Source organism: Zingiber officinale, chromosome 1B (assembly GCF_018446385.1).
Source record: "Zingiber officinale cultivar Zhangliang chromosome 1B, Zo_v1.1, whole genome shotgun sequence".
NCBI classification, from domain to species: Eukaryota; Viridiplantae; Streptophyta; class Magnoliopsida; order Zingiberales; family Zingiberaceae; genus Zingiber; species Zingiber officinale.
The window spans coordinates 61,240,790-61,254,500 of NC_055986.1; positions in this window are offsets into that span (position 1 = coordinate 61,240,790).

A 13,711-nucleotide genomic window follows, 5' to 3' on the forward strand; every position below is an offset into this window, starting at 1 on the left:
GAAATGAAAGACAAATTGAACAAATATACTAAGGGTATTTTTGTCCAAAACTTAATTCACATTCCTATTCCATTAAAACTCAAGGGAAGAGATAGGTTTCATCCATACCTAAATTTTTAGATTTCATTCCAAAATCTTAATTCCATTTCTATTAACCAAACATAAAGTTTAACATCAAGAATAAATTCATTCCTTCATTCTCAAACCCTTAAATCAACGTCACCTCAATTTTAACACCTTCCTATTCATCTCTCTCTCATCTCATTCTGGTAGGATTGCACACCGTGCCTTGTTAAACGATCATTGCAAGTTTCATCTTACCAAAAAAAATTATTTCATGTTATATTTTTTTCCTCGTACTTCCGAAAACATTCATTTTGCAATTCAAAATTCATAAATAATCTTCCTTGCAACAGAAAAAAAATAAAACATAAATATAGTAAATGACATCTTATATAAAATCATGTCATCTTCCTTTCAATGAAGACAGAGTAGTCTCTTACAGACGTTTAATACTCGAACAAAAACAAAGAATGAATTCGAAAATGAAAGTACAGTGTTCGTAAACAAATATTGTATTAGACTCCTAAGACCAAGATTCTATTTATAGTCTACTGGTCAAATATATCTGTTGGTTGATGGCAGCTCCGGACGCCTGGAGAAGGTTCGGGTGCCCTAGCAATGCACCTTATCTGCTTCGCAACGGCTCTTTAACGGTTTGATGATAATCCTTTATCCTCGTCTGAGCGCCTGAACCGGTCCGGGGTGCCTGGATTGGTGTTGTCATGGACTCTGAATGTCATCCTCTCAACAACATCCCAACGGGGCGCCTGTTCTGGCCCAAGGTGATCCAAGCTACTGGATTAATCTAGGAGCCTCAAGTCCGAGCACCTGAACAAGTCAACTCCGTATTGACTTGTTCAGTTGTTCTAGCCACTTGGGTGATTCTCCAACCATCCAGAGTTAAGCTCACCCAAACCTAACTCTTGTCTTCTCTTCGAGCAATCTTCCGTTCGAGCTTTTTGTCCCTCGGAAGCGTCGTGCGCATCCTTCTCGTCTGCCAGTGTATTCTTCGACAGTTCCTCATCCTTCGGATGTACCAAGCCCGTTGACTCGTTTCCCGTGTCATTCTTATCGCTCGTTGTATCTTCCGCTAAACTTTCTGTGTTCCTAAGTCCCTGCACACCTAGACACAAGGCATCAAATAATGTCGAGTCTAACTTAACCTGGTTGATCACATCAAAAATCAACTTGGGGTGCTTACAATCTTCCCCTTTTGATGTGCATCACCCCAAGTTAAGTTAAGGTAAAACAAATAATAAAAAAAATTATTGCGTGTAAATAAATTGACAATTATAACATGTAAAGAAAATTACAATAAAATCCTAACATCTATACCCCTAAATTTAATCTCTAATCTTCTCCACATCATATCAAAAAATTAGGGAAAATATGAAGAAAAAATATAGAAAAATGGTAAAACTTTTTCTAAAGTTGTAAGATAGAATTATCAGTTATATACCTTTTTACCAAAATTAAGTTAAAAATAAATAATTTTTAATCAATTAATCAAAAGTTTTTATAAAAATAATTTAAAAATTATTTTAATGTGCCAAATATCTTGAAATTTTTTATATAGTAATCATTTAAAATCATGATAAAAAAATTAAGTGTAGAACATTTTTTTGTTTTAACTGTAGAAAATATTTTAAACATATAAAGTTATTTTCAAAAATAAATATTTAAAAATAATTTTTGAATCTTAAAAATCTGACTGATTTTTCTAAACATTAAAAATACAACGATAATTAGTCAAAAAAAATAAGATTTTTCAAAATTCATCTCTAAAAAAATTTAAACTTTAAATTATATTTCTCGATCAAAAATTTATAAAAAATTATATAATTTTGTAAAATTCCAAAAATTGTTATTCTAATTGTTAATTCATTTCTAAATCACAAAAAAATATTTCAATAGAAAATATAAACAGCAAGTATACAAACTAATTGATTTTGTAAACAATATTTAAAACTAAAATAAAATTAAAGCATGTGTAAAAATTAATTTTAATTAAGTTAAACATGATTTAGAAACCCAAAATAAGTTCATATCTACTGAATTTATTAGAAATTTTCATAGTATATAATTTCTAAAAAAATTTCTAATTTGACCCTTATGAAATCTAAAATATCAATTTAGCCCTATATAATTTCTAGAAATTTTTTTAATTTGACCCTTATAAAATCTAAAATACCAATTTAACCCTTAAAAATTTCTAGAATTCTAAACATTTTAACATGCATAATTCTTTTTCAATATTCCTATTTGCTCTTTTAAGTTTGAGTTTTCTATTTGAATTATATCAAAAAGTTCTAATGGACATGTTTTTACTAAGTTTATTTTTAACTCATTGTTTTTTTTTAATTCATGCATTTATTATGTTGTTTGCATAATGATCTAGATAGCATTTTTATACCTTCATACAACTTATCAGGAGATCAGAATTGTACCTCACTTATCATGTTAGACTTGTAATTCAAAGATCCTCCTTTATCGATGCTCTCGATGCTCATTTCGAATAAGTTGGTTTCGTCTTCGACTTCTTGATGATTTACTATAAGTGCAAGTCTGACATAGGCCTCAATCTTGAACTCTGACGAAGACTCATCCCACATAGCTTTTAAATTTTTGTGCTTCGTTCATCTTGGCCCTTTTTTTTTCTCCCTTTTCTCCAGCTTAGGGTAATCGTCCTTTATGTGTCATTTTTCTTGATAATTATAGCACCGAACCTTTCTTTTACTTTGGATTAGCTTCATTGCCTATTTCTTACCAAAGTTATTAGACTTAATTTTTTTTTGAAAATTTCCTTCGCATAAAAGCTGCTTCGTCTTCGTCGAGTGATGCATCTGATTCTGGTTAGTTTTCAGTACTAGATTTTGAGTTGACTTTTCTTCCTTATTTTTTAAATCTGCACATCTCGACTTGTGAAGTTCAAAAGTTGAAAATAGATTCTCTAAAGTACTTACCTCAAAGTCCTTGGAGATGTAGAAAATGTCTACTATGGATGTTCACTCGAGTGTTTTTGGGAAAGAATTCAACGCATATCTTAGTGAGTCTCGGTTTGTTATCATTTCTGGGAGATCCGTGAGTCTGGTGATCAGCTCCTTGATTGTTGCGTGTAGATGAGCTACCGATTCTTTCTTTTCCATTCGGTGGTTGCTGAGTTGGTTGCGAAGCAGGTTGCGTCTTGCAAGTTTGGCCTCTGAGGTCCCTTTGTGCAATTCTAAGAACTTCTCCTAGAGTTCTTTGGTTGATCCGTAAGCGCATATTTTGTTGACTTCTTAAGGCGGTGGCACACTTAGTAGGTGGAATTCCGCTCTATCGTTAGCTATGAAGTCATTTTTCTCATTCTTGATTCAAAGATATTCTTCTTTTTCTTCTCCTTATTGATATTTTGGTACTAAAAAAATCATATTTAATTATTAAAATAATTTCAAAATTAGTTTTGAAAAATACCTCCATTCAACGTTTCTAGAGTGCAAACTCTCCCTCGAACTTTGACAGATAGATGCTTAGTTTGGCCATCATCTTCTTGTTTTAGCAGGCGGTTAATCCTTCTAGAGTGATCTGGCTTTGATACTAATTGAAGGTCCCGAGTAGGCCAGTGAGAGGGGGTGAATTGCTCTGAAATAAGGTTAGCACTTCTCTCGCTTTTGGAACTTAGCAAGGAACACACATTAGTTTAATAAAAATTAAAAACATACAAACAAAGTAAGAGACAAAAGAATTTACTTGGTTTGCAACTAGAGAGGTTGCAAATCTAAGATAGTGGAAGCTCAACTAGAAGATCTCATTCGATGAAGACGGAGTAGCATCTTATAGACGTTTAACACTCGAATAGAAACAAAGAATGAATTTGGAAATGAAAGTATAGTGTTCATAAACAAGTGTTGTAATAAACTCCTAGGACCATAGCTTTATTTATAGCCTACTGGTCGAATATGCTCGTTGGTTGACATGGAATCTTCGGGCACCTGGAGACGGTCTGAGCGCCCTAGCGATGCACCTTATCTACTTCACAATAGTTATTCAACGACTTGATGATAAAATTTTATCCTTGCCCGAGCGCCTGGACCAATCTGAGTACCTAGATTAGTGCTGACGTGGACTTTGAATGTCATCCTCATAGCAATGTATTGATGGTGCGCTGTTCTGGCCCAAGGTGGTTTGGGCTCCCCTACTAGTCCGAGCGCCTGGACAAGGTCTGGGCGCCTACACAAGGTCCAACCACCTGAACAAGTCAACTTTGTGTTGATTTGTCCGGTTGTTCCAGTCGCTTGGGTGATTCTCCGGCCATCCAAAATTGAGCTCACTTGAACCTAACTCCGACCTTCTCCTCGAGCAATCTTCCCCTCCAGCTTCTCGTCCTTCGGAAGCGTCATACACGTCATTCTCGTCCACTGATGTACTCTTTCGCAGCTCCTAATCTCTCGGATGTACTGAGCTTGTCAATTTGCTTCCCGTGCCATCTTTCTCGCTCGCTGCGTCTTTTGCTTGACTTCTTGTGTTCCTAAGTCCCTACATACTTAGACACAATGCATCAAATAACGCAGAGTCTAACTTCACCTGCTTGATAACATCAAAAACCAATCCAAGATACTTATACCCCCATGGGGATAAAATGTTAAATCAGGTAACACTGAATCTGGGGCGACCAACCCAACCCTATATAAGTTTCCTACCACCCGCTAGGGTAAATCGAGAAGCGCTCATGACAAGCGGCCTAGAAGCTCCTTGTCATATGATTGCGCACTCCATTTGGAGGAAAAACAACTGTAAATACGTCAACCATGTGTGCCTAAGTGACAACTTAGCATCCTTCCGCTGTACCGTAGATCCTGGGCCTCTTTTTTTTTTTTTTTTTTGTAGATGTGTCACTTGCCCCCGGGACTATGGTGTAGCGGAAATGTGCCAAGTTATCACCAAGACATCTATAGTTCGAGCTCCAGTTACGATGTATTTGAAGAGATTTTTTTTCCAAATGGGGGTCGCACTCACGAGTGCTAGGCTTCTAGACCACTCGCCGAAAACACTTCCTGATTTACTCTGACGATCGATAGAAAACTTCCATAAGACCAACCCAATTATCTCAGATTCGATATTACCTAGTTTAATATTCCAATACAAGAATAAGATAGATGTCTATTCTAATTAAATTAATCAACCTTCCTAATCCTCCACTAACTCAATTACATGGATTGTGTTAAATTATGCAAGTGGAGTGTAAACAAGAGGAGCCAAAAATATCATGCAACATGAGAAAAAATGTTTATAACCAACCAAACTAGGTCCCTTGATTGTTGAATGATTTCTCCACGATGTGTACTTCCCGCATTCCAAATGCTATCAAGAACATTGAAATGATCTTACGTAGTAAAATCCCATGATTTATAACTAGAGAGCATGCAAAGACAATGATTAAAGACTTGAATAAATTTATTATCAACCGATAGCAATATTATTAATGTTCAAAAATTAAAATCTACAATCTCCCATTTAAATTTCACTGCTTGAAATAATAAAAAAAAAAATTAAAATCTACAATCTCCAATTTCATTGCTTGAAGTTTCCAACTGCCACAAGATTAGAATCACTAAGTTGCACCCTTCCCACATATTTTCCTCATCCACTCAAAGATATTAAAAATATATCTAAAATATATTACCATTTTAAATGGAAATTTATATCTCATTTTAATGGATAATTAACCCTTCCCCCGTGTGATATTTAATTTTAATAAAAAAAAGTAACTCTTAAATTTAGATACTTACATATAAATTTTAAAATTACAAAATGGTGCATGAGTAAATTTCGAAAAATATAAAAAATAATTTGTTGGCTGTGGACGGATAAGATGCATTGGCAGGATGATCCAACGGTCAGACTCTTGTTCTCTGAAACTGAAAGAATGCAATCCCGTGGCGAAACGTGGCGCTCCCTCATTGACCTGTTGGCATCCACGTACGTAATGACAGCGTGCCCCAGGGGAAAAAAACAAATAATTTCCGTATTGCACGTCTCAATTTTGAAACCCACCAGAGCCTGTGGCCGATGGCTCGAAACACAATCGCTAGTACTGGACGTTTCTGACCAACGAGGGTAACCATGCGGGTTGATGTGCCAGGTCTCCCAACTTTTAGCATCTACAAAATTTAAAGCAGTCAATGGCCTCCTTTTTTATTCTGAAATTATCATTTTATTACTGCTTTTAATAAAACCTTTATCAGCAAACTTTTTTCTGCTTTAACAATTCTTTCAATAAATTACATATCACGTTTTGCAGGCTTTAATGATGTATCAAGATGTTTATTACCTTATAAACGCCAAAATTTTATCACTTTAGTTCCTCGAATGATTACAGATCAAGTGAACAACAAAATGACATCACTTAATCTATCAGGTAGAACCAACTCTAATTAGCTGATTTATTATTACGGGTATTCCATGCTTTCCATGGGGAGATTGATCTACAATTTATAATGTGAAATGTATTATACTCTTATGAAGTATAATAATACAATCAAGTTGTTTGTTAGAGTTTGCAGAATTATAAACTATTTGAACTGAGAGAGGTAGATGAATCGTATGCCACATGCCAAGATTGTTTGCACTGAACACTGATTAATAATGAATTTATTAACATCAACTTATAAAGGATATTAGGTTAGTGATTAAGCTGAGAAATAAAATAATGTGTCAAGGAGCTAATCAGAATGATTAATTAAGCAGAAGGTGATTAATTAGGTCATTTGTTAAGCTAATTAAGCATTCTTTTCTCCATAATAGATAAATAGAAATCAGAAAGATGTTCCTACCTTTAAAGTTAGTTAATTTTTGATAATTTTTTAAAGACGCATCTAAGGTTTGAGATTACCAAAAGATACTCCGAGATCTGAGAATGCCCCCAAAATGCACTTTTTCCCATTTTACCCCATGCAAATCTTATGCATGTAATAATTTTCATCTCTTCTCTTTCTTTTAAATTAAATTAAAATTTTCTCTCCTTTATATGCATGGAAAATTATTGTGATATTAATTTTTAAAAATCAGTATTACAATTTAATTACACCAGCATCACAAAAGTACTGGGATTTAAAAACCAACACCACTAATATTTAAATCAGCATCACAGTGTTCTATTGGTGTGCTAAGTTGTGATATTAATTTTTTAAAAATAATAAAAAATGATATATTTGGACTCTGGAGTATTGCAGAAATCTATAAGAGTTGGAATGAGTCCAATCAGAACTATCAAACTCCATCAATGAGTTTTGACTGACACCCATCGATGGATGTAGGGGATTTAAATTTTTTTAAAAATTGGCATGTAATGAAAGAGAGTGTGTAGCATATTAATGCAGTTGGCATTAATCATTGAACTTTGATTTTAATAAATAATAAATGGTTAAAATTAGATTCTGTATGATTTGATACTTTTATCGAGCGTGTAGGAATTGATGGATCTAAAGGACTTGACACCAGACTGAAGTCCAGTTAGATATGAAGACCTGATAACTGGTACAAAATCTAGATATATCAAAGTGTGACCTGATATCTGGTATGGAGTCCAGTTGGGTCAGTGGAATCTGACAGCTAACTAAAGTTCAGTTGGGTTTGTGGACCTGATAACTGGCAAGAAAATCTGGTGGATCAAGAGGCAAGTCAAGTGATTGCAAATGGTAAGTAAAGATAAGTAACGAAGAGATTCAGTGAAAATACGTTCCCGGTTGAGGGACTAATAGGTGTCGATTCAACCTAGGGTTTCAGCGAAACTAAAAGTCAAAACCAAATAGTTCGAAAACTATCAAATATATTACTACTCTTCTTTCGATATTATTACTTGTGTTAACCTTGTGATGTAAGAAATCAAAAAGCTAAAAAAAAGGGTCCAGGCGCCTAAACATGATCCAAGTGCCTAAACACAGTCCAGGCACTCGGACTTGGTCCAGGCATCCGGTAAGGGACTGAACCAAGCAGGCGACCAGTTGAGGTGACAAAGTCTGATAAAGCAGGCACACATCAAGGTCCAAGTGCCCGGACTAGTCTGGGCGCTCGGAGATGGATATATTTTCAAAAATAGAGTTTCACGATGGTGCAGCCACAACAGCACTCCAGACACTCGAGGTGGTCCAGGCGCCCGAACGTGGATAATTCAGCGAAGTCCCAGGATCGGATAGGCCTCGTTGGAGGCACTCGAGGGTGGCCTGGACTTTTGAAAAATGCCTATAAAAAGGACTTCGATCAGAAGCTTCAGATCAACATTCGCTCTAACTTTCGTACTCGCTCGCTGCTCCAAGAAGACTCCTACGACACTGAAAGGCTGCTTCCGACAACCAACGATCAAACTTCTACTCCTTTTTGTTGTCAGTATATTTTTATTTACCTATATTGTACTTAAAATTATGTAATTTTCGAGTTTATAGTGATTGTCCATCAATATGTCTAAGGGACCTGAGTCTTTGAGTAGGAGTTGTCGAACGCTCCGAACAAAGTAACCGACTGAGTTCTTGTGTTTTGTTCTTCTTATGCTTTCCTTTCTTATACTCTACTATGTATTTTCTTTTAAGTTTCGAAAAAGATAAAACATCTTTAAACTACATGTGATTCACCTCCGCCCCCTCAAGTGTCAACGGTCCTACACAGCAAAGGTATTTCTGATATCCACATTTGATTCTGACAACCCTATAATAATGTATGTGTATGTATTAATTGTCTTAAAGTCATAAGCTTTGAAACCTTCTGATCACTACTATTAATGACTTCAAACTGATATCCTTGAACACTTATAAACTTTGGGATACTTCAGAAACATGTAGCACTTAGAATGGGTTTGATCAGAGCTCTTTAAGTCCATCGATAGGTTTTGACTGAAATCCATTGATTCCTTTAAAAAAGCTTTAAATGATATTTTTTGGGCTCACAACTGAGCTATTATGAGTGCCACTCAGTAACAAATGTAGATATATGAATGTGCTTCGATTCAAAAAAAAATTACATCTCGTTCTGATACCCAAATTAAAAGATATGACCTCCGAAATCAAGCAATTGATACAAACATACACATAACTTATTATAAGAATGTCAGAATCAGGCATGGACACTATAAATATATTCACTGCACTACTCTCTTCCATGACTTGTCAACTTTTAAAAAATCCAAATCACCTAGGTCTACAATGAATTTCAATCAAGATTTATTATAGGCCTAGAGAGCTCAGATCAGACTCATTCTAAGTCCAGTGAATTTATCTAGTGTACAAGAATCAAAAGGTGTCATCCTTTACTATTTCTAGACTTTCCCAACAATGCTCAAAACGATTTTAAAATTTCATAACATTATGGTGTTGGTCTTAAAAATCAGCACCACTTTAGTGCTGATCTTTCAAAATTAGCACCAGACTTTCTGAGAAGAACACAACACTATGATGCTAGTTTTGGAATACCAACACCACGGCGATGCTGGTCTACCAAGACCAACACCTATGTTTAGAGCCGTCAATTTGGGTTGGGCCCGTCGGGTTGGCCCGTCCCGCCAAATAATTTAAGCGGGTTGGGTTGAAATTTTATCAACCCAAGTCCGCCGTGGGCCGACTCGCCTAGGCCTGCGACCCGCGCGGGTCGGCCCGCTCGGGCTTGGGTTGGCCCGCGCGTTGAAAAACACATGTAAGGTAAGTTTTAGGCCAATTTATTATCTTTCTTTGTTATAATTTTGAAATAAAAATAGTATTTTTCATCCAACATAAGTACTCGTTTGTGTTCATTTATATATAAAATACATGTTTATGTATACATTTAATTGTAGAAAACTTTTTCAAAGTAAAATGTTGAAGATATGAAATATTTTTTATTTTTTTTTAATTTTTGATGGGCCCGCGGGTTGGCCCGCCAAACCCGCAACCCGCCTTAGAATGGGTTGGGTTGGAAATTTCCTAACCCACCAAGTTGGCGGGTTGGCCCGCCCCGCCCCGCCAAATGATTAGCCCGCCACGGGCCGACCCGCCCCGCCACGGGTTGGCCCGTTTGACAGCTCTACCTATGTTCATGCAACTTGACACACAAATATAACTTCTTGTTGGAGACAACCATTAATTCACAACATCTCTATATTCTTCATACTCAGAGCTTTCATCTCGTTGCAAATTTTCAGAATTATATTTCCCTAAGTCCATCAATGAGTTTTGATCGAAACTCATTGATAGACCTAGAGAGCTCAGATCGAATTCATTCCAAGTCTCATGAGTTTCTTTAGTGCCCCTGAATCCAAGTGTGCCCTCAATTATCATTTTCCAATGTTTCTCAAAAGGTTTAGAAAGTTTCAGACTATGTGTCAATTGGGATGAACTCATAATTTGTTTAAGAGCTAAGACCTAGGCTTTCATATCATATATACCACATCTTCCATCTTATGATAAGGTTTCATAAATTCAAATTTTCTAAGTCTATCAATGAATTACGATCAAAACCAATTAATAGATCTAGAGAACTCAAATCATACACAATCCAAGTCCAGTGGATTTATCTAATGCAGAAGAGTTCAAAGGTGTTCTCCTTTACTATTTCTAGACCTTCCAGCAATACTCAAATAATTTTAAAATTCTAGAACATTGTGGTGTTGATCTTAAAAGATTAGCACCACTTTGATGTTGAACTTCCAAAACTAGCAAAGTTTTATGAGAAGATCACAACACTGTAGTGCTAGTTTCTTAATACCGATACCATAGTGGTCCATCAATGAGTTTCTTTATTGTTTTTAAAAAATTAATAGCACAACTTAATACATCAGCACCGTTGTGGTGCTGGTTTTTTAACACCAACACCATAATGATTATTTTTTTAGTTGGCATTAGATATCCTGCTCTTTAAATAGACTAAACCTAGGGTGACTGATCTAACCCCATTTTTCATAGGGCACTAAATCAGAAAGCACTCATGAAGACCCATCTAAATAGTCAATATTCTTAAATCTCCTTTTTACTAGAAGGAAAATCTCCTAGAATACACTACAGTTGAGATTCAAACTTTAAATCCTTTAATTATTTGTTGAAGGATTTAACATTGCATCATTGCTCGGAACATTACTATAATGATTATCGTAGCAAAAAAAAAAAAAATTATGCCCACCTCATGTAAACACCCCCAATAATTGTTGCATGTATATACAGAAAAGGTCCTTGGGGCATGGTACCGTGGTAGGACATCCAGGTTGTCACCCAGGTACCCATGGTTCGATCTCCAGCTACGACGTATTTCCATGAATTTTCCTTCAAATGAGGAGCGCAATCAAAGGATACTGGGCGTCCTCAGAGATAGTCAATAAGACTAACTAGGATAATTATATATATACAGAAAAGAGAATAATTTAATTTAATTTAATAAAAAAAAAGAAAAACACCAACTTATTGCATGTATGGAAGAAAATCGAATAAAAATCAACTTTGGAGAGAGATAAAACAGAAGAAAAAAAAAGTGCCTTTTTACCTTCTTAAATCTCGGGGCACTTTTTGTGCAATTTCAAATTTTAGGTGCGTCCTTTCAAAAATTATAGTGGTTCATATTTTAGACTTATTAACACAACATTTGTGTGACATAAATTCCTGACTCTTTGCAAAATAGTTAAATTATTTTTTATCAAAATACATTTTCCTACAACTCTTTGCAAAATATTATTCAATCCTGACTCCTTGCGGAATAATATTCACTCGCAACTCTAAAACACTAGCTGATTTTATGAGCAACACAAAGGCATTGAACTTCATCATCGTTTGCCCAACATTCAATTCAAGCGTAATTGATCTCAATTAGTCTAATTAATCGGGGTAGAATAGGTTGGCCGATCCGAAGGACCAAAATTGGCCTAATTGATAGGAATGAGCTACTTTGGTTTAGGGAAGTCAGGTGATGTGGCCAAACAGGATGAACTGAATGGGTTAATTCAAGCTAAATAAGGTAAGCCATTCGTATGGTCAAACTGACCAGGTTAATTAAGATTCTGAATATTGGTCAACAACGCAGACCTAAACATAATTACTTCTTTACGTAGTTAATCTCTTCCTTTATAGTTTCTCTTACTTAGCTATGGTCTTAGGTGCATTCTCTATTCCTAAAACCATCAACGAAGCCACCCAAATATTAGAGAACTCTTAAGGAGATTCCAATGACAAGACACTTAGCTAGATATTTAGGTTGTCATCTAGATATTTATGATTTGATCCTTAGCTATGGCGTATTTATAAGAATTTTTTCGCTAAATAAGGGGTACAACCAAAGGATGCTGGGCTTCTGGACTGGCCGTCATATGCGCTTTCCAATTTATCCTAATAACTGATGAAAAATTTCCGTAGGACTGAACCGATTACTCTAAAAAATAATCAATAAAATTAATTGAGATTATTTTTTTTTACAGCACTAACTACATTGATTGGTATGTTTAATTAAATTAAATTTTATTTTTAATTCGAAGAGCTAAGAGATAAGACACTTCCCTCGTGCTGCACCTTGAGATCCATTCTGTTTAATATGATATGAAGAACTAATAGAAAAAAACAATACGCAATGAGTTGTTAGAGGTGTACTTGTTGGCCAGCTAATGGGAATTTGATTAGTCCTTCAGCCAGGTTTTGGATCTGTGCTGGATGATAACTAAATTAAAAAAACAAATGTCACAAACGAAAGATTATTTAAGTGGAGTAGAAAGATAGTGGAAGAGTATTAAGCGACAAAAAGGGTTTATGGAGGCATCGAACAAACCTTTGCAAACAAGAAATAAGGAACCTATCAACAAATAAATTACTGAAAGGTGCCAATAACGGAAACACAAAATCATGTTGTAATTTTGTTGAGGGTATCATCATGATCACCAAAAACATGTCAGAAGATTTACTGAAAGATAAACAATAGAAACTTAATGGACTGCATTCATTTTCATTCTGCTGCTCTCTTGCTGAGATTTTTTATCTACAGAGTACAAGTAGATAAGTAAATTTGAACTATAATTTATAAAATCCATTTTTGAAGCTAGACAAGATGTTCCACGTAGCAATTCATCAAGCTACTCAGATAGTTTTCCCACAATTACATCGATCCAAAGTTTAATTAATTAGGATTTTTTTTTTTTATTTCCACAAGATCTCTGCAACCATCCAACCGAAATAGTTTCCTTTTGAAGAACCACAATTATAAATTCACAAAAAATAAAAATAAAACCACTGCTCTTGCAGCTACATTTAATTAATCAGGAATCACCAGTTACCAAGGAAATCATCTCGAAGACAATAAATATACAAGATGAAAGAAACTCTGCTGCAATTACTCAATCTTAAAAGTTCTTAAAATCACAATTGTTGCTGGTTTAAATTACAATCCTTTTAGAATGGAGATGAACTGCAAGATTTTCACAAATGTACCCAGAAAGAGTATCTGTAAATTCTGCAATCCAGTTTGGATAAGTCTTGAAGATCCAAACCTTTATGGATAATTGACAAGGTTTAAATTATACTAATTACAAATGTGCAAAATTATACTAATACTTCATTCAAAACACTCAAATTATACTTGTTACGAATGGTCCCAAAGGTAATGTGGGATCCATGGTCAGGTGATGTAGCAGTCAAAGTCAAGGTGAGATGACAACCAAAGTCAGGATATATACAGC